This window comes from Bos grunniens, chromosome 16, assembly GCF_055505025.1.
Source record: "Bos grunniens cultivar Pamir isolate PY7600 chromosome 16, Bosgru_T2T1.0, whole genome shotgun sequence".
Lineage (NCBI taxonomy): Eukaryota > Metazoa > Chordata > Mammalia > Artiodactyla > Bovidae > Bos > Bos grunniens.
This window is the reverse complement of record NC_141180.1, coordinates 68,617,279-68,643,806: the sequence shown is the minus strand read 5'-3', so window position 1 is coordinate 68,643,806 and position 26,528 is coordinate 68,617,279. Positions and strand designations below refer to the sequence as shown.

The 26,528-nt window shown below is 39.1% G+C and overlaps 1 protein-coding gene across 5 annotated transcripts in view; it reads left to right on the top strand.

Moving 5' to 3' along the window:
* The window catches only part of LOC147356961 (uncharacterized), a 356,040-nt gene that overhangs the window by 75,714 nt on the left and 253,798 nt on the right, over positions 1–26,528 (top strand). For 2 of the 5 annotated variants that reach the window (XM_086345353.1, XM_086345352.1), the window contains one exon: positions 15,349–16,195. The exons of 2 other annotated variants lie outside the window; for them this stretch is intronic. The gene's annotated coding sequence lies outside the window, so the exon portion shown is untranslated. Of the gene's footprint in view, positions 1–7,888; positions 8,022–8,848; positions 8,881–15,348; positions 16,196–26,528 lie in introns of those variants that run through there. One more of the 5 variants, XM_086345350.1, reaches the window with a different exon arrangement.

Genomic DNA, 26,528 nt, shown 5'->3' with positions numbered 1-26,528 from the left:
CACAGTTCGGTGAAGGATGCCAGTCTCTGGGGCCAAGATTGCAGCATCCCCTTGCCTTCTGACTCTGGCTGTTGCATGCCTGTCTCTCTGCCTCTGGTTGTGGGGAGAGGCATGTACGCAGCCAACTAGGTCCCCTTTGGTATTCTCTTAATCCTTTGTTCTGTGAGCATACTAGGCTGTGGGTTAGCACCTGTCGTGGGAAAGTTATTTTTTTTCCTTTCTGGCAATCCCATGGTTTGGGTTGCTATCTCACGTTAGCTCCTTCATATTGTCCTCAGGGCATTCAGGCCCAGTCCTTATCCTAAGCACCGATTATGCAGCCTGTGCCTCACTGTCCGGCCCCTGCTTGCTGGTGGTGGACTCGAGCATCTGGGCTGCTTATCTGCTGGCAGTTGCAGTTAGGTATGTATTCTGTGGGTTCCCCCCACCCCCGTTATGTTGCCCTCTGAGATTCCGAAACTCCCCACAGACCTGCCTGTGAGAGGGTTTCCTACTGCTTGGAAACTTCTCCTTTATGACTCCCTCCCCAGGAAAGGTCTCCATTCCTAACTCTTCTCTCTCTTTGTCTTTTATATTTTGTCCTACTGCCCTACAAAGAGAGTGGGCTGCCTTTCTGGGTGCCTGGTGTCCTCCACCAGCATTCAGAAGTTGTTTTGTGGAAGTTGCTCAGCATTCAAATGATCTTTTGATGAGTTTGTGGGAGAGAAAGTGGTCTCCCCATCCTATTCCTCTGCCATCTTGGGACTGCCCCCCTGAATATATTATTTGTAGATGCTCCTTCTATTCAGTAGGCTGCATTTTCATTTAATTATGTTGAGGTATGTTTCCTCTATGCCCACTCTGTTGAGAGTTTTTATCAAACATGGATGCTGAATTTTGTCAGAAAAATCTTTTTTGTATCTTTTGAGATGATCATATGATTTTTTTCTTCAGTTCTTTAATGTAGTATATACTTTGGCCACCTGGTATGAAGAGCATTTGAAAAGACCCATTTGTATTGGAGTCCACTTGTCCAAGAAGCTTAAGTAATACTTTCTCAGTATGTTATAATGCTTTGTATTTTTTTTTACTAGCTCCCTCAGTCATTTCCTTATTGGAAATCAAAAGCATTTGGCAGTTACAGAAATACCTTATCTGATCACAGTTTGCCTCATGGGCTTGGGTAGAACAAAGAAAACAATGACTGTTCATTTTGGGAATCCACACATAAAAGCTGTTGCTATGTGTACATTAGGAAAATAGTTACCTGAAGCAGATAACTCACCTTTGGGAGTTTGTAAATTTATACGAAGAGTCTATTCTAGGAGATTAACAAATTTACCAGATGGCTTAAGGTAGTTGTCACTTCCCTAGTTCTTGATTTACCTCTTCCAAAAGTTGATTTCATGTAGCTTTAGTGCTTAAAATTGGCTTTCTCAAAAGAGACTTCAACTTATTTTTTAATGAGATTAAGTTATGTGACATTAATCATTTTTAAATTTTATCATTGCTTCTAAAGTGATTCATGATTAATAGTGGAATTTAAATATCCAACTGAAAAGTCAATGTGTGGAATTCTGAGTTAAAAACAAGTTTTACAGAGAATGTGGTAATTGTAATGGTAATGATGATGCTGGTGCTCATGTTTGGTAAAGCTGTATACAAAAGCAACAGTTAAATAGTTGATAGTTTTGGTATATATTTAAGAAAGTATTCAGTTTTGTAAAAGTCCATCATTTTGATTTAAAATAAAAACTATTTTTTAAGAAGTTCTACTTGTTACAGACTTAAAAACCTAAGTCTTTCTTCAGCCAGTGTTTTAAGGTATATTTATTTGAATGAATGAATTATACAGATTTTGAAAAGCCCATTAATTGATATTACTACCAGTGTATTAATAGACATCCTATTGTTATATAATGCTCTTGATTTTAATACCAATTTCTTAATTATGCAGAACAGATGTCATTTTTATGACAACTCATGATTTAGGAAGTTACAGCCAATTATCTTTATAGATATATATGCTATCTTGTTTCATTTCTAGAAAATTTAATTGATTCCTGAACCTTGAGTGAGTTTACCTACATTAGAATCTGGGCTGTTGCATTTAACATCAAAGCCACTTCAAACAAGCTAAACTATGGCGAAGTTTTTCATCTGTAAAATGGGTTGACAATAGTACCCATTTCCTAGGCTTATTGTGAGGTACAGATGTATTAATTAGCAATAATGAATTACCCTAAGCTCTTCCTATTTTGCCAGATATATAGTAAAAGGGCATTAACTAATTATAATTAGTATTTTATCATAAGGACTGTATTACCAAATAATGCTGGAGTCATAGAGATCTGGGTTCAATTCCTAATCTTAGACTTATTCTTAAGTGACCTTGGACAAGTTAGTTAACCTCTTTGATCTCAGTGTTAATGTAAATATGATAGGATTCGTGTACTGGGTAACCTTATCTCATGGAACTCATTAATATATCTTTTGGCATATATTAGATATGATGAAGGAGAAGGCAGTGGCACCCCACTCCAGTACTCCTGCCTGGAAAATCCCATGGACGGAGGAGCCTGGTGGGCTGCAGTCCATGGGGTTGCTAAGAGTCGGACACAACCGAGTGACTTCACTTTTCACTTTCATGCATTGGAGAAGGAAATGGCAACCCATTCCAGTGTTCTTGCCTGGAGAATCCCAGGGACGTGGGAACCTGGCAGGCTGCTGTCTATGGGGTTGCACAGAGTCGGACACGACTGAAGCGACTTAGCAGGAGCAGCAGCAGTAGCAGATATGATAAATGGCAGATCAAAAAAGAATGTAGTTAATGGCAGAGAGTAAAGTAGTTACAGATGACAACTATAAAACACTAGATTAAAAAAATCTATATAAACACTGCAAGTCGTTAAAAAGTAAATAAAAACATGCAACTTTAAGGGTTTTTGAAAACCTGTAACTGGAATGGCTAAAAATTGTGAGTTAGCAGCTTGCAGTCCAAGGGCTATACCCAACTCTCATAGATATGGCTGTGGAAAGTGATGCTACCAGCTTATGATACCAAGATGGGAATTTGGAACTGGGAAAGGAGCTAGAAATTTAAAGGGAAATCCTAGCAGCAAGACCCTCAGAAGTGAGACACAGATTCAGAGCATAAACTGTCTAAATCTATGGTTGATGCTGAGCTGCATGTATCCGGACAGGGGCTTAATGAAAATTAAGCACACACTAAAGAGAAATCTATTTCTGAAAAATATAAGTATATAGATCCAGATCTGTGAATTGGACACTTTCCTTAACTGCATTTTCCAACTATGCACAGCACAGGTGGAAGAGGGCGGAAGCTGGGTGGATTTGGAAAACCTTAATACAAAGAACAAAAGTTAGTAGAGCTGCTAGAAAATGAGGAGGGATTCCTAGAATCAAGAATTCACAGAAAGAGTGCTCCCCCACTCTGTCTAAGCTTTTAGTTCATTAGAATTTTATAGGATCAGGGACGCTTACAGGGATCATGCTGAAGAATAAGCTGTAGGAAACCACAGGTCTGTAATTGTTCAGTCGCTAAGTGGTGTCCGACTCTTTTCAACTCTGTGGAGTGCAGTGTGCCTGGCTTCTCTGTCCTCCACTATCTCCTGGAGTTTGCTCAAACTCATGTCCACTGAGTTGGCGATGCTATCCAACTATCTCATCCTCTATTGTCCCCTTCTCCTCCTGCCCTCAGTCTTTCCCAGCATCAGGTTCTGAAGCAGTATTTTCAGTTTGAATCTAGGTAAGTTAACTGCTTGGTAGAATAAAACTTCAGTGACTCTCAGAATAAATCAGATCTCTGAATTTCTATAACATATTAGCTACAATATCAATTTTCAACCCCAAATTTATGACATGCAAAAAGATGAGAAATTACGACCCATAGTTGGGGGAAAAGGCAATAATCAATAGAAATGTACTCTGAGTTGGCCCAGGTGTTGGATTTACTAGATAAAGCCCTCCAAGTAACTACTATAAATATACTTTGAAAATTTAAAAAAATGTGTTAAAATATTTAAGGGAATATTTAACAGATGTTAGTGATAACTATATAAAATTGCAAATTCTGGAGTTCAAAAATAAAATGACTTAAATTCTTAAATGCTAGATAGGCTTAACAAAAGATTGAAAATAGAGTAAAAATAAATTTAAAATTGTTAGCCATTCTCATTGTGGTATTGAGTTATATTTCCTTGGTGATTAGTGATGTTGAGCATCTTTTCATATGTCTGTTAGCCATCTGTATGTCTTCTTTGGAAAAATGTCTTTTCAGCTCCTCTATCCATTAAAAAAAATTTTTTTTTGATGTTGAGTTATTTGAGTTCTTTGTACGGTTTGGATATTAACCCCTTATTGGATGTATTGTTTGTAAGTATCTTCTCTATTCAGTAGGTTGCCTTTTTGTTTTGTGTATATAATCCTTTCCTGAGAAGAAACATTTTATTTTGATGTAGTTCCATTTGCTTGCCTTTGCTTTCGTTAGCTTTGCCTGAGGAGTCAGATCTCCCCTGCCCCTTAGACCAGTGTCAAAGAGTCTACATCTTTAATCCGTTTTTGATTTATTTTTGTAAATGGTGTGAGAAAGTAGTCCAGTTTGATTCTTTTGCATGTAGCTGCTCAGTTTTCCCAACACCATTTATGGAAGAGATTGTTCCCCTCCATTGTGTATTCTTGCCTTCTTTGCCATAGCTTAATTGGTTATATAAGTGTGGGTTTATTTCTAGGCCCTCTATTTTGTAACATTGATCTGTGTCTGTTTTTGATTACTGTAGCTTTTTAAAACAGTTGTTTATTTGGCTGCATGGGGTCTTCATTGTGGCATGTGGGGTATAGATCCCTGACCAAGGATCAAACCTGGGCCCCCTGCATTGGGAGCACAGAGTGCTAGCCACTGTATCTTTGTAGTATGATTTGAAATCAGGAAGTGTGACACCTCCAGCTTTGTGTTTCTTTCTCAAGATCTCTGTGGCTATTCAGGGTCTTTTGTGTTTCTATACAAATTTTAGAATATTTTCTAGTTCCGTGAAACATGTCTTTGGTATTTTGATAAGGAGTGTGTTGACTTTGTAGATTGCCTTGGATAATGTAGTCATTTTAGCAATATTAATAATTCTGATCCATGAGCATGGTATATCCTTACATTTGTCATTTTCAATTTCTTTCATCAGTGTCTTATAGTTTTCAGAATATTTTACCTTTTTGGTTAGGTGTATTCCCTGGATGTTCTTTCTGGTGAAGTTGTAAATGTGATTGTTTTCTTCATTTATATTTCTAATAGTTTGTTATTAGTATATAGAAGTGTAATAGTTTTCTATATATTGATTTTGTATCTTGCAAATTCTGATTTTACTAATTAGTTCTAATAGTGTTTAGGTGGATCTTTAGATTTTTCTATATATAGTATTGTGTCATCTTCAAATAGTGACAGTTTTATTTTTTCCTTTAAATTTGGATTCCTTTTCTTTCTTTTTCTGGTCCTGGTTGTAGCTAGGACTTCCAACACCATGTTAAATATGAGTGATAAGAGTGGACATCCTTCTTTTTTTTAATGTCAGAGCATAACTTAAACTTTTTTTTAAAAACCTTTTATTTTGTGTTGGGGGTATAGCCGAATAACAGTGTTGTGATAGTTTCAGGTGAATAGCGAAGGGACTCAGCGATACATATACATGTATCCATTCTCCCCCAACTCCCCTCCCATCCAGGCTGCTACACAACACTGAGCAGAGTTCCCTGGGCTGTAGAGTAGGTCGTTGTTGGTTATTCATTTTATGTGTACATGTCCATCCAAACTCCCTAACTATCCCTTCACCCCATCCTCCCCCTAGCAACCATTAGCTTTTTCTTAAAGTTTGTGAGTCTATTTCTATTTTGTAAGTTCATTTGTATCATTTCTTTTTAGATTCCACATGTAAGGGATGTTATCTGATATTTCTCCTTCTCTGTGTGACTTATTTCACTCAGTATGACACTCCCTAGGTCCATTCGTGTTGCTGCAAATGGCATTATTTCATTCATTTTAATGCTGAGTAATACATTATATATACCACATCTTCTTTATCCATTCCTCTGTTGATGGATATTTAGGTTGTTTTCACATCTTGGGTATTGTAAACAGTGCTGCAGTGAACTTTGGGGTGCATGTATCTTTTCAGGTCATGCTTTCCTCTGGATATATGCCCAGGAGTGGGATTGCAGGGACACATGGTAGCTCTGTTTTTAGTTTTTTAAGGAACCTTCATACCATTTTCCATAGTGGCTATACCAGTTTACATTCCCACCAACAGAGTAGGCATTCTTGATTTTAGAGGAAAGGTTTTTGACTTTTCATTATTAAGCATGATTGTAGCTGTGGATTTGTCATATATGTTCTTTATTGTGTTGAGGTGTGTTCCCTTTCTACTTAGATTGTTGAGATTCCTATCATGGATAGATGTTGAATTTTGTTAAAAGCTTTTTTCTGCATATATTGAGATAATCATATGATTTTTGTTCCTCAGTGTTTAATGTGGTTTATCATGTTGATTGATTTGAAAACTTGAGTTATCCTTACTTCCCTGGAATAAATTCCACCTGATTATTGTGTGTAATCCATTTAATATCCTGTTAAATTCAGTTTGCTAATATTTTCCTGAAGATTTCTGCATCTATGTTCATTAGTGATAATGGTCTGTAATTTTCTTTTCTTTTCTTTCTTTCTTTTTTTTTTGGTGGTGTCTTTGTTATCTGGTTTTAGTTTCAGGGTGATTTTGGCCTTAGAGTTTAGAAGCACTCCTTTCTGTTCAGTTTTTTGGAATAGTTGAAGAAGGATAGGCAATAACTCTTATTTAAATGTTTGGTAGAATTCCCCTGTGAAGTCATCTGGCCTAGACTTTGTTTGTGTGAATTTTTTTTTTTTAAATTTTTATTATTGTTTCAATTTCATGAAATTCACTTCATGAAATTGAAGCAATATTATGTTCATATTTTTTATTTCTTCCTGGATCATTCTTAGGAGATTTTTTATTCCTAGTAATTTGTTGATTTCTTGTAATACGACCATTATTTATGTATAATTCTTTGTAAAACTCCCTTATGCTCCTTTGTATTTCTTTTTTTTTAATTTTATTTTATTTTTAAACTTTACAATATTGTATTGGTTTTGCCAAATATCGAAATGAATCTGCCACAGGTATACATGTGTTCCCCATCCTGAACCCTCCTCCCTCCTCCCTCCCCATACCATCCCTCTGGGTCGTCCCAGTGTACCAGCCCCAAGCATCCAGTATTGTGCATCAAACCTGGACTGGCGACTCGTTTCATACATGATAGTATACATGTTTCAGTGCCATTCTCCCAAATCTTCCCACCCTCTCCCTCTCCCATAAGGTCTCCACTTTCATTTCTGATTCGAATTGGACTCTGCCTTTTTTTCTTGATAAGTATGGCTGAAGCAATTTTGTTTATTTTTTCTAAGAACCAGTTTTTGGTTTTATTGATTTTTTTCCTGTTTTTCTTTTAGTCTCTGTTTCACTTATTTTGCTCTGACATTATTTGTTTTCTTCTACTCATTTTGGGTTTTGTTTTTTTCTACTTCCATTAGGTTTAAGATTAGATTGTTTATTTAGAATTTTTTTATTTTTACTTTCAAAGTTAAGCCTGTGTTGCTATAAACTTAGCAGCAGCAGCAGCAGGACAACTTTTGTTGTGTCCTACAGGTTTTGATACGTTGTGTTTCCACTTTCATTTGTCTTAAGATATATTTTGATTTCCTCTTTGATTTCTTTGTTGACATTAGTTTTTAATAGCATCTTGTGTAGGTTCTACTTATTCCATAGTTTTGCAGTTTTATTCTTGTATTTTGATTGTACTGTGTAATTTAGTACATTTAAATTATTGATAGGTATGTGCTAAGTCACTTCAGTCATGTGTGACTCTTACCGACCCCATGGACTGTAGCCTGCTAGGCTCCTCTGTCCAAGGGATTCTCCAGGCAAGAAGACGAGTGGGTTGCCATTTCCTTCTCCAGTTGATAGGTATGTACTTATCATTGTTTTATTAATTGCTTTTTGATTGTTTTTCTGGTTCTTTTTTGTTCCTTACTTCTTCTTTGCTTTATTCCCTTTGCGATTTGATGATTATCTTAGTGTTATGTTTGAATACTTTTTCTCTCTCTCTTTTTGTTATCTATTATAGGTTTTTAATTTGTGGTTGTATGAGACTCATATGTAACAATGTATATATTGTATATATAGGTCTAATATTTTTGTTTTGTGTATCTCAAGTTCTTTTCCTGGATAAAGATGATTTTACTCCTTTTGTCTTGAATCTTCCTTCTAACTTTATGAGTAGTTGATCTATTCATTATCTTTACTGTATAGTTGCCCTTACTGTGAGATTTTTTCCTTTCATAATTTTCATATTTCCAGTTCTGGCCTCTTCTTTTTTGCTTAGAGAAATCCCTTTAACACTTCTTGTAAAGTCATATAGTGATACTGAACTCTTCTAGATTTTATCTAAATCTAAAACTTCTTTTAGATTTTTTTCTGTAAAATTCTTTATTTCTCCTTGAAGTATGATTGATAACCTTGCCAAATAGAGAATTCTAGGTGGCAGGTGTTTTTCCTTCCATTGCTTTGAATGAATTATGCTGCTCCCTTCTGGCCTGCCAGACTGCTGAAAAGTCAGCTGATAGGCCTGTGTTCTTGTCTTATTGTTGCTTTTCTCTTGATGCTTTGGAGATTCTCTCTTTATCTTTAATTTTTGCCATTTTAATTATAGTGTGTCTTGATGAGCCTCTTTTGGTTCATCTGTTTGGGACTTTCTTTGCTTTCTGGATATTAATGTCTGTTTCCTTCCACAGGTTAGAGAAGTTTTCAGCTATTATTTCTTGAAGTAAGTTCTCTGCCCCTTCCCCTTACTTTTTTCCTTTTATGATTCCTACCATGTGAACGTTAATATGCTTGATGTTTTTTTTGCTTAAAAAAATAGTCACAAGCTAAAAGCTGAGAATTATGTTTTATTTGGTGGGAATTTTTAGGACTTCAAGCCCAAGAGACAGCATCTCAAGTCACCCTGAGAGAACTGCTCTGAGACGGTGGGTGGCGGGAGTCAGGTTATATAGAAGTTTGCAACAAGGAGCAGGTAGTCTGAACATCAAGGAGAAGGCAATGGCACCCCACTCCAGTACTCTTGCCTGGAAAGTCCCATGGATGGAGGAGCCTGGTGGGCTGCAGTCCATGGGGTCGCTAAAATTCGGACACAGCTGAGCGACTTCACCTTCACTTTTCACTTTCATGCATTGGAGAAGGAAATGGCAACCCACTCCAGTGTTCTTGCCTGGAGAATCCCAGGGACGGGGGAGCCTGGTGGGCTGCCATCTCTGGGGTCGCACAGAGTCAGACACAACTGAAGTGACTTAGTGGCAGCAGCAGCAGTCTGAACATCAAAAGTATTTTTTGTGAATTAAAGAAACCAGATATCTCAAATTAAGGAACTTAGTACTCTTCTATATATGGGAGGATGCAAGAGTCTGGGCTCATTGAAATCATGTCTTTCATATGCATCTCAGCTATCTGGGGCCGGTATCATGTGATTTTTCACATCCTGAGTTCTTCAGTGCTTACCATAGGGAGTGGCTACAGCCTGATGGCTGCTAGATTGCAGGTATTGTTCTCCTTTCTGAGTACCCCGGAAGGCTAGAATTGCTGATGACCGTGACATCCTTGTTTATTGATATGGCAGGAAATATGCTATTTCTCAATCCTTTATCTTGGTCAGAAATTTGACCAATATTTGGGAGACATTTCATGACCAATTTTGTACCATGGTGCTGGGAGACTTAACCCAGGTCAGGCAAAGTTCTCATTGATATGTCACTCCAGGTGTTCATTTTTGGATTAGATTCATTGATAAATAATAAAAGATTCTCTGTATCCTCTATCTTCTAATCTATTATGATCCAGGAGATATTTCCCTTGTTGCTTCTTCCCATGTCTAGAATCATACTATTACAATTATTGATTGCACACAGAACTTTATTTCTGATCAATTGCTTCAAGTAGCCTAGTCATCATTACATTTGTTGAAGGCCTGGTTACACACTGTAAGAGACAATAATCTTATAAAATAGACAGGATATAAGTAATGTAGCTAGTAACATTGACAAAGTCATTATATAGAAGAGTCACAAAGCATAAACAATTTAGAAACAAAGAACAAATTAAAACAAAATGGTTAGTATCAGTTCAGTTCAGTTCAATCACTCAGTTGTGTCCGACTCTTTGCAATCCCATGAATCGCAGCACGCCAGGCCTCCCTGTCCATCACCATCTCCCGGACTTCACTTGTTAACTTCTACGCAGAGTACATCATGAGAAATGCTGGGCTGGAAGAAGCACAAGCTGGAATCAAGATTGCTGGAAGAAATATCAATAACCTCCAGATATGCAGATGACACTACCCTTATGGCAGAAAGTGAAGAGGAACTAAAACGCCTCTTGATGAAAGTGAAAGAAGAGAGTAAAAAATTTGGCTTAAAGCTCAACATTCAGAAAACAAAGATCATGACATCTGGTCCCATCACTTCATGGGAAATAGATGGGGAAACAGTGGAAACAGTGTCAGACTTTATTTTTTGGGCTCCAGAATCACTGCAGATGGTGACTGCAGCCATGGAATTAAAAGATGCTTACTCCTTGGAAGGAAAGTTATGAGCAACCTAGATAGCATATTGAAAAGCAGAGACATTACTTTGCCAACAAAGGTCCATCTAGTCAAGGCTATGGTTAGTATAACTAGTTGTAATCCAGTTGTAGTAAACTATCAAATACACAGGAAAGCAGCTGGAAAAGGCAAATTCTGGCAAGATCATGTAGAGACAAAAAGATAAGTATTTCACCTTCATTTACAGAGGCATACATTATCAACTTGTTATAGGTTGCAGCATAAGAGAAAAAGGTTTACTGGAAAACAGATTAAAACTGGTATATTATCTAAAGTTAAAGTTATAAATCATAGTTATCCATCTCTTCAGTCCTTTGTAATTGCTTCCTATTGATCGGCGTGAAGTAATCAGATTTTCATTAGAGTTTGTCATTTATTATCCAGTTCAGTGACATTAATTAAAGGCTATCAGAAGCTAGCATTTGTTTATTTTTTTAATGAGTCTTCTTGAAAATCTTCATTTTGTGAAAGCAATGCAAAAGAATTGATGTTTTTGAACTGTGGTGTTGGAGAAGACTCTTCAGAGTCCCTTGGACTGCAAGGAGATCTAACCAGTCCATTCTAAAGGAGATCAGTCCTGGGTGTTCATTGGAAGGACTGATGCTAAAGCTGAAACTCCAGTACTTTGGCCACCTCATGTGAAAGAGTTGACTCATTGGAAAAGACTCTGATGCTGGGAGGGATTAAGATGACAGAGGATGAGATGGCTGGATGGCATCACTGACTCGATGGACATGAGTTTGAGTTAACTCCAGGAGTTGGTGATGGACAGGGAGGCCTGGCGTGCTGTGATTCATGGGATTGCAAAGAGTTAGACATGACTGAGTGACTGAACTGAACTGATAACATATAACACTTTAGAATAATCACTATAATTATGACTGATAACATTGTATCAGGACATATCAGATGTTAGGAATTCCATATAAAATTTAGGAATATCTATACTAATGACATTAATCCATACATTATAACCTAAAGTTCACCTTCAAATACTAAACAATGTTTCAAAATTAAAATACCAAACAAACTTAGTTTAACATTCCTCTCTGAGATGTCTCAGAGATGTTTCTTTGAAGCATCCAGAGTCAGCTGGAGGCTAATCCCACTAGGACCACAGCTTTGTCTAACTCAATGAAAAAGAGCTTTAGTTAGATTTTAATATTTTGGAAGTTTGATGGAAATATCAAAAAGGTTTTAAAACACAACAGGATCATAGGTTATTGAACCAAAACTCATTCACTGAACCAAAGCCACAGAAATGATTAAAAGAAAATAAATATGGATCACTAAGGCTCAGATGGTAAAGAATCTGCCTGCAATGTAGAAGACTTTGGTTTGATCCCTGGGTTGGGAAGATTCCCCTGGAGAAGGGAATGACAACCCACTCCAGTATTCTTGCCCGGGAAATCCCATGGATAGAGGAGCTTGGCAGGCTACAGCCCTTGGGGTGGCAAAGAGTCAGACACAGCTGAGGGACTAATACTTTCACTGAGGGCACAGAAACTCACACAATTTGTTATAAAAAAAAAAAAAAGAGCACTTTTAACAGAAAGAAGAATCAAATCCAGTCTTGCATTAGCTTACTTAACAAAATCCATTTAGTTAACTTCAATCTAAATTTAGTTATTGCTGCCTATGCATAAAAATTTTTCTTCCTCAGGGTTCCTTTCCACAATATTGTCCAAGATATCACTTAAACTATTCTCATTTTTTTTAAATTCTTTTTTTTTTTTTCTTTTCAGTTTGGGTGGTTTCCAGTACTGTTTCCTAGTTTGCTGATCTGTTCCTCTGCCATCTAATCTACTGTTGATTCCTTCTAGTGTAATTTCTATGTCTGTTGTTGTATTCATTAGACCTGTTTGGTTTATCTTTATAATTTCTAAATTTCTGTTGACATTTTCACTGTACTCATCTACTCTCCTCCGGAATTCAGTGAGCACCTTTATGATTCAATATGATGAACTCTTTATTGGGGAGATAGCTCATTTCAACTTTCTTTCTTTTTTTCTGAAGTTATATGTTGTTCCTTTGTTGGGACATATTCCTCTGACTCCTCATGTTCCTAATTCCCTGTGTTTGTTTCTGTGTGTTAGGTAGGTCAGTCTCACTTCCTGATCTTGGAGAAGTGGTCTCATGTAGTAGACCTCCTGGAGGGCCCAGGACCACACTCCCCTCCGGTCACCAGATCTACAGGCTCTAGTGTTGCCCTTGTGTGGGCTGCTTGTGCCCTTCTGCTATGGTGGGGCAACTCCTGTGGTTGCGCTTGTGGGCTGGGCCGACCTCTGGTCCAGTTGGGCAAGGCTCTGCCTCCTGAGGTGACTGTGGTCCCACCGAAGAGCGAGGCTAGCTTTCTGTGTGATTGGTTGATGCCTCAGAAGAATGGGGCTGCTGCTGGTGGGTGGAGCTGGTTCCCTGAACTGCTGTCTGCATGGTCCAAGTGTGCCTAGGCCTTCTCCAGGCCCTCTGATGGGCAGGTAAACTCCCAGTGCCAATAGGTGAGCGGAAGGGCTCCAGAATTGTGTGTGCCAGTGCCAGTGTTATTGTGGTAAAACAAGCTCTTAGAAATGGCTCTGCCAACATCTGTGTCCCCAGGGGGAGCCCGGTTGCCTCTTGCCTCTCTGGGAGGCTGTCCAAGATGAGCATGTGGGTCTGACCCAGCCTCTTTTCAAACTGCTGCCTCGCCCTTGGGACTTGGAGTATGTGACGTTTTGCACATGCTTTGTAAGAGTGGAATGTCTGTTTCTCATAGCCCTCCAGCTCTTCCAAATGTAAGTCTTACAGGTTTTCAAAGCCAGGTGTTCTGGGGGCTCATTTCCCCCGTGCAAGACCCCTGGGCTGAGGAGCCTGATACGGGCTGGATCCTTTGCTCCTTGGGGAGGAGTTCTTGGATTGTGCTTTTCTTCCCTTCTGTGGGTCGCTGACCCTGGGGGTGTCACTCCTGATTATGCTATGTCTCTGCCGCTCCTGCCTGCCTTGTAGTTCTTTATGTTGTTAGTTGTGAAAAATCTTTTCTGCTAGTCCTCAGGTTGTTTTCATAGATCTTAGCTCTGTAAGTAGCTATAATTTTGCTGTACCTGGGAGGAGGTGAGTTGAGGGTCTTCCTACTCTGATATCTTGGCCACTGTTCCTGACTCGGTTTTTAAAGAATTGCTTGTCGAGCCACTTCTGTTGCCAGGCACTGCACTTCAAAGCTGCACCCACGTATAAGAGGGTAACGGGTTTCCCTGGTGGCTCAGCTGGTAAAGAATCTGCCTGCAGTGCAGGAGACCCTGTTTGATTCCTGCATTGGAAAGATCCTCTGAAGAAAGGGTAGGCTACCCACTCCAGGATTCTTACCTGAAGAATCCCCATGGACAGAGGAGCCTGGCGGGCTGCAGTCCATCAGGTCACAGAGTCTCACATGACTGAGCAACTGAGCACACAGCACGTATAAGAGGATAACAGTGTCTTCCTTAATGGTGTATCCATTGTTTTAAAGGAAGCATATCACTTTATTAATGAAAATAAAAATTTGGAAAATGTCATTAAAAAAACATGCACACATGCACACATATACCCATATGCTAAACAAATTGCAACAGACTTTTAAACAGAACATAAAGTGTTTTTTGTTTACTAAAACTGTTATGGTACATAACCACAACATTTCAACTACATGAATCAGTTTACAGGATTTTCTAAGTTGAAACTTAAAAGCAGAAACCCATGGTTAGGACCAAGAATGAGATTCCTCCAAGTAACTTTGGCATCTAGACTTGGAATGTAGACCAAACAAACAATATATAACAAGCAAGACCCATTCAGAGATGAGCATCATACAAACACGGTTCTGTTCCAAGTGTGGGGAAGTTTCATGAAGTTTGGAGATTTCCTTTTGCTCTTGGAGTCTTACTCAGCTTTTGAGAAAAGCCAAGTGAGGAAACCTGACAGAGGAGAAGGCAGGCATGGATTTGAGAAAAAACTGTATTTGTGCCCTCATGTCATCTTCTTTTCATGTAAAAACCTTTTAGAAAGTGTCCCAGTGTGCTTGGGAGTGCCCGCAGCCTCACTGTGTTGGGAGCTGTCCCTGCTCATCCACCTGGACCTCTCAGAGCTGCCCGGGGGACGGGCTACAGAAAGCCTTCCCTGGGAAGGTTTTCAAAACTGGAACTGAGGAAAGTAAACCTGGCTCTGAGTTCCTGCAATGTGGGATGTAAGGCTCATGTTGTGTCAGTCCTGTATCTCCTGACAGGGTTTCAGAGAGGAGGAGGCTGCTTTGCAAAAAGGAAGAGAAGAGGGAAGCTGTCATGGAAACGAGCAATGGGGGAGGCTGGTGGTGTTGGACTGTTGGTGTTGGTGCTGGTGGGGTTGTGGTTCCACCGTGTACGAGGCTTACCGGGCACCGACCACCCAGGGGATCCACGAGACAAACACCTTACTCCAGTTCTCTTAGCATAAGTCCCATTAAAAAATAAGCCGATTTCCTATCCCTGCCACCTAGGATCCAAACTATTTTATTTTCACCTATTTCTCTTCAGTTGTTTGGATGTTAAATACAAATTAGATGGTAAAAAGAAATACTGGGATGATAGTAGCTTATAGTATGCCAGGCACTGTTCTTTGAACTTTACTTATACTGATTTATTTCATCCTCAGAATGATCCAGTGAAGATTCTGTGGTATTATCTCCAGTTTACACATGAAGCTCACTAAGAATAAAGAGTCTATCCAACTCTGTATGTATATACTGGCACCAGCTTTCAAGCCCAGATGGCCTGACTGCTGTGCTCTCTGCTTCTGACCGGTATGCTTCCATCCCTCCTTCCTTCCATCCTTCTTTCTGTTTCATTGTGACTGCGGTGTCATCTCACAATTATTAAGTGAGCAGATGAAACAGAAGTGCCTGTTTTGAAAGCAGCAAGCCCTATTTTGTCAGTTCATGTGTTTGCTATCACAGCTGGGCTTCTTCTCCTCTGCGTTTATGAATTCTGTCACTCCTCACCCAACCATATCTGGATACAGACTGTTCAGTCTGGGAGGTGCAAGATAAATTGGGCACATGTGACTATTCTCAGATTTTCAGGTCAGTTCATCATCAAGGAATTAAACTTCAGTGGAAGATAATGTTCTCAGAGTGTCTGGGACTGGTCTGTTCTAGATGAAGTCATTTCTGCAATTGCTTACAGATATTTTAGCCTCTCTAAAAGCTCGTCAGTCACATACACAGACACACAGATACATTCTCATGTTTATCCAGCCTCTACCTCACTTCCAGTCAACAAGTGGAAACTGACACAATTCATGCATCACCAGAGATTTGCTGTGATGCCCCTGCCAGCTTCGAGTGAAATCTACATGGTCTTGTCTGCGTCTTGTGGCTTAGCTTTTTGTTGCCTGGTAAATTTCATCATTATCATGTGATGCTCCCTGTGCTGACCATTCTTCACTTTTTATGAGGTCATTATTTTAAAAATATATGATCATAAAAGATTTGTTTCAAGCAGTTCTGTTCCTTGAATATTAAAGTGTTTAGTTTTGGGGTTTGTTCTCTGATACTCACAGTGCCATGGAAGGTGTCATGGCTGAGAAGGTTTCTTTAGAGGTGATCTTCAAGGATTGGTGTGTGTGTGAGGTAGTGGTGGTGGGGTTCATACTCATTGAGTGAATTATTTTATGGGCAAGAGGCCTGACTTTCCTAATGGCAGAAAAAGAAGAGGAACTAAAGAGTGTCTTGATAAAGGTGAAAGAGGAGAGTGAAAAATCTGACTTTGTACTCAGCATTCAAAAAGCAAAGATCATGGCATCCAGTCCTATCACTTCATGGCAAATAGAAGGGGAAAAGGTAGAAGCAATGACAGATTTTCTTTTCTTCGGCTCTAAAATTACTGTGGATGATGACTGCAGCCATGAAATTAGAAGACACTTGCTTCTTGGAAGGAAAGCTATGACAAACCTAGACAGTGTATTAAAAAACAGAGACATCACTTTGCCAACAAAGATCCATATAGTCAAAGCAATGGTTTTTCCGGTAGTCATGTACAGATGTGAAAGTTGAACCATAAAAAAGGTTGAGTGCCAAAGAATTGATGCTTTCAAATTGTGGTGCTGGAAAAGACTCTTGAGTCCCTTGGACAGCCAGGAGATCAAACGAGTCAATCCTAAAGGAAATCAACCCTGAATATTCATTGGAAGACTGATGCTGAAGCTTAAGCTCCAATACTTTGGCCACCTGATGCAAAGAGCTAACTCACTGGAAAGGACCCTGATTTTGGAAAAGATTGAGGGCAGGAGTAGAAGTGGGCAACAAAAAATAAGATGGCTGGATGGCATCATTGACTCAATGATCTTGAATTTGAGCAAACTCCTGGAGATAGTGAAGGACAGGGAAGCCTGATGTGCTGCAATCCATGAGGTCATAAAGAGTCAGACATGACTTAGCAACTGAATAAGAACCAGAACAGCCTAACTTTCCTTCTGTTTCTTTAAATATTTGTCAAGTTATTAATGCCTCTTGTTCTAAAATGTTATGATTATAGTATAGTGATTGCTGATGTGTGAGTATTTTGTAGAGTTGCTTTTTTAAAGACTGTGTTGGAAAATCTGCTGAGATACTTCTCTCAGTTAAGCCATATCCAGGACTAAGGATTTTTATCATAAGGCTATGTTAGAACCACTCCCAATAATGAGAAGAGTCACTGATAGGATTGATTGCCTCAGAAAAAGTTTGAAAAATAGTACTTCAGAAAATAAGATGATTCCTAATCAAAGCTGGAAGATGTGGGCCTTGCTGAAATCTAATTAAGCAACTATGGTTAAGTCTGAGGTAGTGAAATATCATTTACATACAGAATAATCTAATTATATAGTCACCTAACTGAAGAAAGAATTTTTGAATTAAACATGTGCAAAACGGGACATGGACGCTTTTGGAGCTGGTGTATATATGTTCATTGTCTTGATTGGGCTAATGGTTTTCCAATTGCATGAATGTGTCAAAACACAACTTACAAATACGTTTAGGTGTAGATTTTACACTATAAATATATGGAGTTTATTGTATGTCAGTTAAACGTCAATAAAACTGTTAAAAAGCAAAAAAAAAAAATAGTAAGATTCCAAATCATAGTGAGATTTTCAAATAAAATGCTCACCACTGAGTGCTCTCCAGGCAGGCCCTCCCTCCACCTCCTCTGTCTAGCCTGGTGGGTAAGTCAGGCTCCACCCACAAGGGGGACTTGCGTGAACCCCACAAAGATGAGCATGTGATACATGCAGTGGGAGTTCACCAAGAGTGTGCATTGTTAGAACTACTGCACACGAGGACTGGGGGGCAATTGAGAGATTCTCTAATTCTCTTAGACTCAGTGTCTAGTGACTTGTGCAAGGGAGCACAGCTGAGATTGGAAAAATGAAGGAAGTGAGTGATTTTGGAGAGGGGGTTTAGTGAGCTGCTCTTGAAGGCATGCTGAGCTTGAACACATGTTGCCATAGGGAAGGGCCTCATCATTAGGAGAGGCAGGTGGTCAGGCAGAGAAGCAAAAAGAACAGGAAGCATATGGACAAGACTTTTAGTGAAACTACAGAACATTGAGAGCAGCAGTGAGAGATCCAGTTGGAAGCTTTTCTTCTTTAAGGAAAGAGTAATAAATTGAGTGAACTGAGTGAACTTTCTATGACCAGATTCTACAGGATGGATGATCATTTTCTTACTTGACACAAATCAATTTCTACTCAAGAGTTCTTGTTATTAACGTAGGATACCCATCAATTCTTATTAATACTTTTAGAAGTTCAGAGTTATAAATAGGCCCTAAGACAGACAAAAATCTTGTAAAAATTTGACTCTAAAGAAGATACATTTTGACATAATACGTTTAGCTGAATAACGGGATTAAAATGTTTTTTGAAAAACATTTCAAAGTAAATAAATAAAAAACATGTATATAGGAGTGTCTATACATGAGGACTTTGGTTTTTTTACTTGAATAAATCAAGTTGCAACATATTATGTAATACTTGTATAAATATTTCATATAAAAACCTAAATATATCTCCATTTGCATTTATATGACTATAAATGTATCTTTAAAAGGACTGAAAGGATTCACATCAAATCAGTTACTTCTGAGGAAGACAGTGGGGTTAGATAGGGCTACAAAATATGATTCAAAAGTGTTTCAACATAGAGAATATCTTCAGGTGTTGACTGTGTCTTTAAAAGTATTTCAAAAAGATGCAAAAAAAAATCCAGTCAGTAACAGACTACATATTTTAGTGCCTTGAAGCCTAGACATGAAAAATTAGAAGTGATTATACTAAAAATCTATTATAAATGAATTAGTTAATGGAATTTTAAATATATATAGTCAATATAGTCAATATATGTATTGTCATATTATAAATACATATAGTCAATATATTGACAAATATATATGGTCATTATGTCTCTCCCTCTCTCTCTCTCTCTCTATATATATATATATATGTATATATATATATGTATGTATAAAATATTTGGACTGTATTCCTAAATCAGAAAAGTTATATTTTCAGGGCTAAAATTATGAGTCACATGGTAGCTATTTCCCAGGCCAGGTTTATCCATGTCCTTTTGGTACTTAAAACTGTGTTTTGCAGGTTGTGCTTAAAACTGCGTTTTGATGTTGCATGTAATTACTGACAGCGTATCTGACTGGAAGTATTTCACACATGATTTTTGTTTGCCTGCAGACAAGCTATGTTTTTTCTTTTTTTGAAAAGTAATGTCTCTGCCTTTTATTTATTTTTTAATGTTTATTTTTTTAATATAAATTTATTTTAATTGGAGGCTAATTACTTTACAATATTGTATTGGTTTTGCCATACATCAACATGAATCCACCACGGGTGTACATGTATTCCCCATCCTGAACCCCCCTCCCACCTCCCTCCCCGTACCATCCCTCTGGGTCATCCCAGTGCACCAGCCCCAAGCATCCTGTGTCATGCATCGAACCTAGACTGGCGATTCATTTCATATATGATATTATACATGTTTCAATGCCATTCTCCCAAATCATCCCACCCTCTCCCTCTCCCACAGAGTCCAAAAGACTGTTCTATACATATGTGTCTCTTTTGCTGTCTCGCATACAGGGTTATTGTTACCATCTTTCTAAATTCCATATATATTCATTAGTATACTGTATTGGTGTTTTTCTTTCTGGCTTACTTCACTCTGTATAATAGACTCCAGTTTCATCCACCTCATTAGAACTGATTCAAATGTATTCCTTTTAATGGCTGAGTAATACTCCATTGTGTATATGTACCACAGCTTTCTTATCTATTCATCTGCTGATGGGCATCTAGGTTGCTTCCATGTCCTGGCTATTATAAACAGTGCTGCGATGAACATTGGGGTACATGTGTCTCTTTCAGTTCTGGTTTCCTTGGTGTGTATGCCCAGCAGTGGGATTGCTGGATCATAAGGCAGTTCTATTTCCAGTTTTTTAAGGAATCTCCACACTCTTTTCCATAGTGGCTGTACTAGTTTGCATTCCCACCAACAGTGTAAGAGGGTTCCCTTTTTCTATGTTTTTTCCAGTAGTCATGTATGGATGTGAGAGTTGGACTATAAAGAAAGCTGAGCACTGAAGAATTGTTGCTTTTGAACTGTGGTGTTGGAGAAGACACTTGAAAGTCCCTTGGACTGCAAGGAGATCCAACCAGTCTATGCTAAAGGAAATCAATCCTGAATATTCATTGGAAGGACTGATGCTGAAACTCCAATACTTTGGCCACCTGATGCGAAGAACTGACTCACTAGAAAAGACCCTGATGCTTGGAAAGATTGAAGGCAGGACGAGAAGGGGATGACAGAGGATGAAATGGTTGGAGGGCATCACCAACTCAATGAACATGAGTTTGAGTAAGCTCCAGGAATTGGTGATAGACAGAGAAGCTTGGTGTGCTGCAGTCCATGGGGTTGCAAAGAGTGGGACATGACTGAGCAACTGAACTGAACTGGGGATATAATCTCATGGCCTGTGGGTTGGATTTCCTTGCAAAGAATGTGTTGTTGGTGTCCTTTCTTCTACAGCTAGGGATACCCTCTGGGAGCCTGTCTTTTCTCTGTCTGCCAGAGACCCCAGCATACTCCTGCTGTTTTGTCCCTGGCTTCATCATAGCCTCTGTCCACTGCCTGGATTCTGGAGTCCTCTGAGTTTATGATATTCATCTACTCTAGCCCCAAGGAAGTGGTATTCATTTTGTCTTTGTTTCAGCATCTTTGTGTGAGTGATCCCACCATCTTGGAATTCCTGGAATGTTATCGTCATGGTTCATCTCCACAAAGACGTTCTGATTTATGTTGTAAAGATTATTCAGAGGGGCTCTAAGAATATAGTTCTTTTTTATTTACCAGTTCTCTTCCTGTAACATATAAATTCTTGGTTTGAGTTTAGTGCCAGGAAAAATTCATTTTCTTTAAAGGGAAGACGCATTTTTTCCGATCCAACCAGTCCATTCTGAAGGAGATCAGCCCTGAGATTTCTTTGGAAGGAATGATGCTAAAGCTGAAACTCCAGTACTTTGGCCACCTCGTGCGAAGAGTTGACTCATTGGAAAAGACTCAGATGCTGGAAGGGATTGGGGGCAGGAGGAGAAGGGGACAACAGAGGATGAGATGGCTGGATGGCATCACTGACTTGATGGACGTGAGTCTCAGTGAACTCCGGGAGTTGGTGATGGACAGGGAGGCCTGGCGTGCTGCGATTCATGGGGTCGCAAAGAGTAGGACATGACTGAGCGACTGATCTGATCTGATCTAAATGACAGTAACTCACTGTTTATTATTCATTCTGTCTTTCTATCTGTTGTCTGTCATGTTTTAGACCTTAGTGTGAGGGTATGCAGAACCTCAGTGGCAGCTATGATATTATCCTATAGTCACAATGTCTGCATCTTCTTCTTAGTCCTCTGATTGGAGAATTTCTACTTTTCTTAGCTGTATCTTTTGTTATAATCTGTTTTAAATTCTTTTGGGAAAAGGAGGAATATGTTATTTGACAGATAAAAGTAAAATTTGTGTAAACATTAAATACTACACTTTATATAAATTTGAATTTGCTTAATTAGCATACAGAGCAACAACAATTATGAATATTTTAAAATGCTTATCAATAGAACATTTTCTTAAGGCTTATTTGATTATGCTATTGAATTCTGCTCACATGTGTGAATACTTTGTAATTCCTGAGATAGAATTTACGCTTATAGCAAAACAAGTAGAGCAAACATTTATCATCTGTTTATCTCTGAATGTATCATTCTCCTTATTCTTTAGAATAATCTTGGGAGATAGAAAATACTCATAAAAAATTGAGAGAAAGTTGCACAGTGTGTCTTTGAATTCAGGGCTCCACAGTTTGTTGCATTACATTTTAAAGAGAACCAAGATTATTCACTATTTATACCTTTGTGGTTAGACAGAGATTGCTTCCTATCATCATTTGTTCAGAAACAAAGGGCAATCTGGTAATACATTATGCTGAAATCATTTGACTGGGAAAGAAAGAAATTATGCATTTAACAACCTGCCAGATGCTTGACAAAGAATGCCTACACTGATTTGTGGGGTAATTTTTCTTAACTACTGGGCTGTTCCTAAGAAAAACGCTCAGATGAGCAGAGTTTCAGGCAGAAGATGCAGCCATACTGCAATGGCTCCATAAGCGTCACCCAACTTTTCATTCTTCCACTAATTCACTTTAGAGCACAGGTTTTCTGAGTGAAGGGAGAACAGAGTACACTGGATTTCAAATCCGAAATCTTTATGCACTGTCTCGTTGTTCAATTTTAAGCATCAAATCCTTCCCAGTTTTCACACTTGCCTGAAGGGAAATATGAAAAGTGAGAAGAGTGAAAGTCACTCCGTCGTGTCCGACTCTTTGTGACCCCACGGACTATACAGTTCATGGGATTCTCTGGGCCAGAACACTGGAGCGGGCAGCCTTTCCCTTCTCCAGGGGATCTTCCCAACCCAGGGATCAAACCCAGATCTCCCACATTCCTGGCAGATTCTTTACCAGCTGAGGCACAAGGGAAGCCCAAGAATACTGAAGTGGGTAGCCTATCTCTTCTCTAGTGGATCTTCCCGACCCAGGAATTGAACCAGGGTCTTCTGCATTGCAGGCAGATTCTTTACCAACTGAGCTATCAGGGAAGCCCGAAAGGAAATATGATCTAAGATTAAATGACACAAGCAATGATTATCTAGATTTAGCTAAGTCCCATGGAGGATTTTTTGAGATTCATCACAGTCTCCATGTGCATCTTTGGCTGATGCTATCTTTTTATTCACCCTGGATTAATTTCAAAGGGAGAATCATGTTACAATAAGAAGCTGCTCCTTTCCTTTGTCTTGAAAGGAGCTAAAAAGAAGCACCCTGTTGGGTTTTGATTCTAGGTATTGTTTGCTGAATCTCCATCTTCCTGGATTTTAGCTGCTTTGGAAGCTTGGTCAGAAAAACCCAGACCTGTCCTGCTACCTTCTGCATGCTGCAAGGCAGAGTTGGGGGGCTTTGCAGTCAAAGCCAGGGTCCCATCTTTGTCCTACCAATATTGCTGCATGCTCTGTGGAGATGACCTTGTCCCTCTAAATTCCAGTTCACATAGGGTTGTTTGGAGGATTAAATGAGAAGATATTATGTTAAATGTTCAGTAAGTGGTATCAAGAGTAGTGATGAAAAAAATTATCTGCCAGCATAATAAACACTCATCCTTCCCTGTTTACTTTCTCTATTAAAATGCATAAATGCCAGTGAACGTCTAAATATGGTTTCTCACTCTAGTTTGAATCTCTTCCATGAACACAGATTTGAGTGTCTATCCTGTCTTTGTCATTAAAGGTCGTCTGTGTCTGTCTTAGCTTGAGCTGCCATAACAAAATACCATGGACTAGGTGACCTTACCAACAGAAACTTATTTTCTAGAGACCACATGTCTCAGATCAAGGTGCCAGCATGATTGGTTTCTAGTGAGGACTTCCTTCTTGGGTTGACAGACTGCCAATTTCTTGCTGTATCCTCGTATGACAGAGAGAGCAGACTTTCCAGTATCTCTCCTTATAAGGACACTACTCCCATCATGAGGGCCCCACTCTCATGACCTCTGCTAAACCAATTACCTCTCACAGGCCCATCTTTCTCTGAGGACCATCACATCAGGCCGGGCTTCTGCAGGGCCACCTTCTCTCTACCCTGTACATTCTCAGTGCCCAATACAGTGCTACTAGGGGGCAGGAAGTCACATTGTACTGTTGCCTAAATAAGTGACCAGTTCAGTCTTTGAACTTCTTGAAGTGACATAGATGCTCCACTAGTGTGAGCTGTAGGAAAAAAAAAAAAATCCTAAGGTCCCAGGATCATCTGAAGAAATATGAGACAGCAAGACCACCAGAGTAACACCTTCTCTGGCAGTGCTCCAGGGGAAATGATTCCACCTTAGGCAGTGGAGCCCAGTGGTTAAAAACACTCCAGAGTTCAGATGGACTGAGTTTAAATGCTTGCTCTGCCACTTCCAAGCTGTGTGAACTTGGGCCTTAATTTTCCCATCTTTAAAGTGAGGATAATAATAGTAGCTTTCTCATAGGGTGGTTGTGAAGATTGTATGATACACATTCACACACACACACACACACACACACACACACACATTCTTTTCCATTATGGTTTATCACAGCATATTGAATATAGTCCCCTTTGCTATACAGTAGGACCTTGTTTGTCCATCCTGTATATATTAGTTTACAACTGCTAATCTGAAACTCTGGTACTTCCCTCCCCAACCCCTGCTCCCCCTTGGCAACCACAAGTCTGTTTTCTATGTAACTCTATCTCTGTTTCATAGATAGGCTTCATTTACATCATGTTTTAGATTCCATGTGTAAGTGATGTCATATGGTATTTGTCTTTCTGCTTATTTCACTTAGTGTGACAATTTCTAGGTCCATCCATGTTGTTGCAAATGGTATTATTTCATTCTTTTTTTCCACGGATGAGTAGTATTCCATTGCGTGTATGTATGTATATATGTGTATATTTATGTATATGAAAGTGTGAAAGTGTTAGTCGCTCAGTCATGTCTGACTCTTTGTGACCCCATAGATTGTAGCCCACCAGTCTCCTCTGTCCATGGAATTCTCCAGTCTATAATACTGGAGTGGGTAGCCATTCCCTTCTCCAGAGGATCTTCCTGACCCAGGGACTGAAACCTGGGTCTCCTATATTTTAGGCAGATTCTTTACCATCTGAGCCACCAAGGAAGCCCATATATAAATGAGGGCTTATGTGTCATATGAGGACACAGCCTCTCTCTCTCTCTCTCTCTCTGTATATATATATATATATATATATATATATATATATATATATATATGTATATATAGGCTTCCTTGGTGGCTCAGATAGTAAAGAATCTGCCTGCAATGTGGGAGACCTAGGTTTGATCCCTGGGTCAGGAAAATTCCCTGGACACAACTGAGTGAATACCACACTTTCATATATATATATATGAATGAATGTTTAGAAGGCTAAGAAAGTAGAAATAAATGCTTGTTGCCATTCCATGTGATTTTTCCTATATTTAGTTAAGAAGTGGCCCAGCAGAATCCATGCACTGTATGATTATGTTTTTAATAACAATAGCTACCTTTCATTAAACAGGTAGTTTTTGTTGATAGCATTATCATCTACAAGGCATTACACACACAGATATATATGCACACACATATTTATCTATCTATATATTTATATAAACACATATATGTGTATAGTCCTTGTGATATATATAGTCCTTGTGTATATATATAGTCCTTGAAAATGACATTTTAGCTGTGCCAGAGTATTTGTTCAGGGTGTAGGCAGTAGATGTTACCCTTTTTCTCTTAGACCCCTTTGAGTTTAGTTACTACCTGAGAGGCAGAGGGAGAAACCTTTCATTAAGAATTCATCTCTAACCATAAATTTGCATAAAAGTAGAGGAGTTTCCTCTGAGGAGGTGGGCCCCATAATGATGCCTTTCTTTTGGAATCCAAATTTGTTAAACATTTTTAATTAATTACCGCAGCCTTCATTTCAGCTTGTCTGTAGGGAAGAGCAGTGTCACTCCCAAGTGAATCCATCCCTACCAGAATGTGTGTCTCTGATGGGTGCGGTTCTGTCTCAGGATGAGGGCTGGAGGCTAAGCAGAAGCTCTGGTTGTGAGACTGTGAATTAGTTGACCCTGGAAGCACATAATTCCAGTCCAGACACTCACCTAGAGCAGTGTCCGTGTTACTGAAGTAAAGAACTTATCCTATTTGGCACACAGGCTGGTTTTGTCATGGAGCGCTCCTGTCTGAACCTATCTTTTAAAGAAGGTGAAAAGTGAAAGTGAAGTCGCTCAGTCGTGTCTGACTCTTTGTGACCCCGTGGACTGTAGCCTACCAGGTTCCTCCGTCCATGGGATTTTCCAGGCAAGAATACTGAGTGGGTTGCCATTTCCTTCTCCAGGAGATCTTCCCAACCTAGGAATTGAACCCGGGTCTCCTGCATTGTAGGCAGACGCTTTACCGTCTGAGCCATCAGGGAACTATCAAACCTTAAGGAATGATGACCATCTAAGAATGTTGGTAGGAGTTGTTCCCTAGCCATGGTGAAGGCAGCCAGGACCCTGGATTCAGGGACTGAGGCACCAAAGGCAATAGGAGTTATTGGTCTTTAAGAAGAAGAGCATTCTGATTCTTACTTGGGCTAGTGTTTTGGGCATGTAAAATTTTGGGAGAGGATCAAATATGGGATTATATGGTCCCTTAT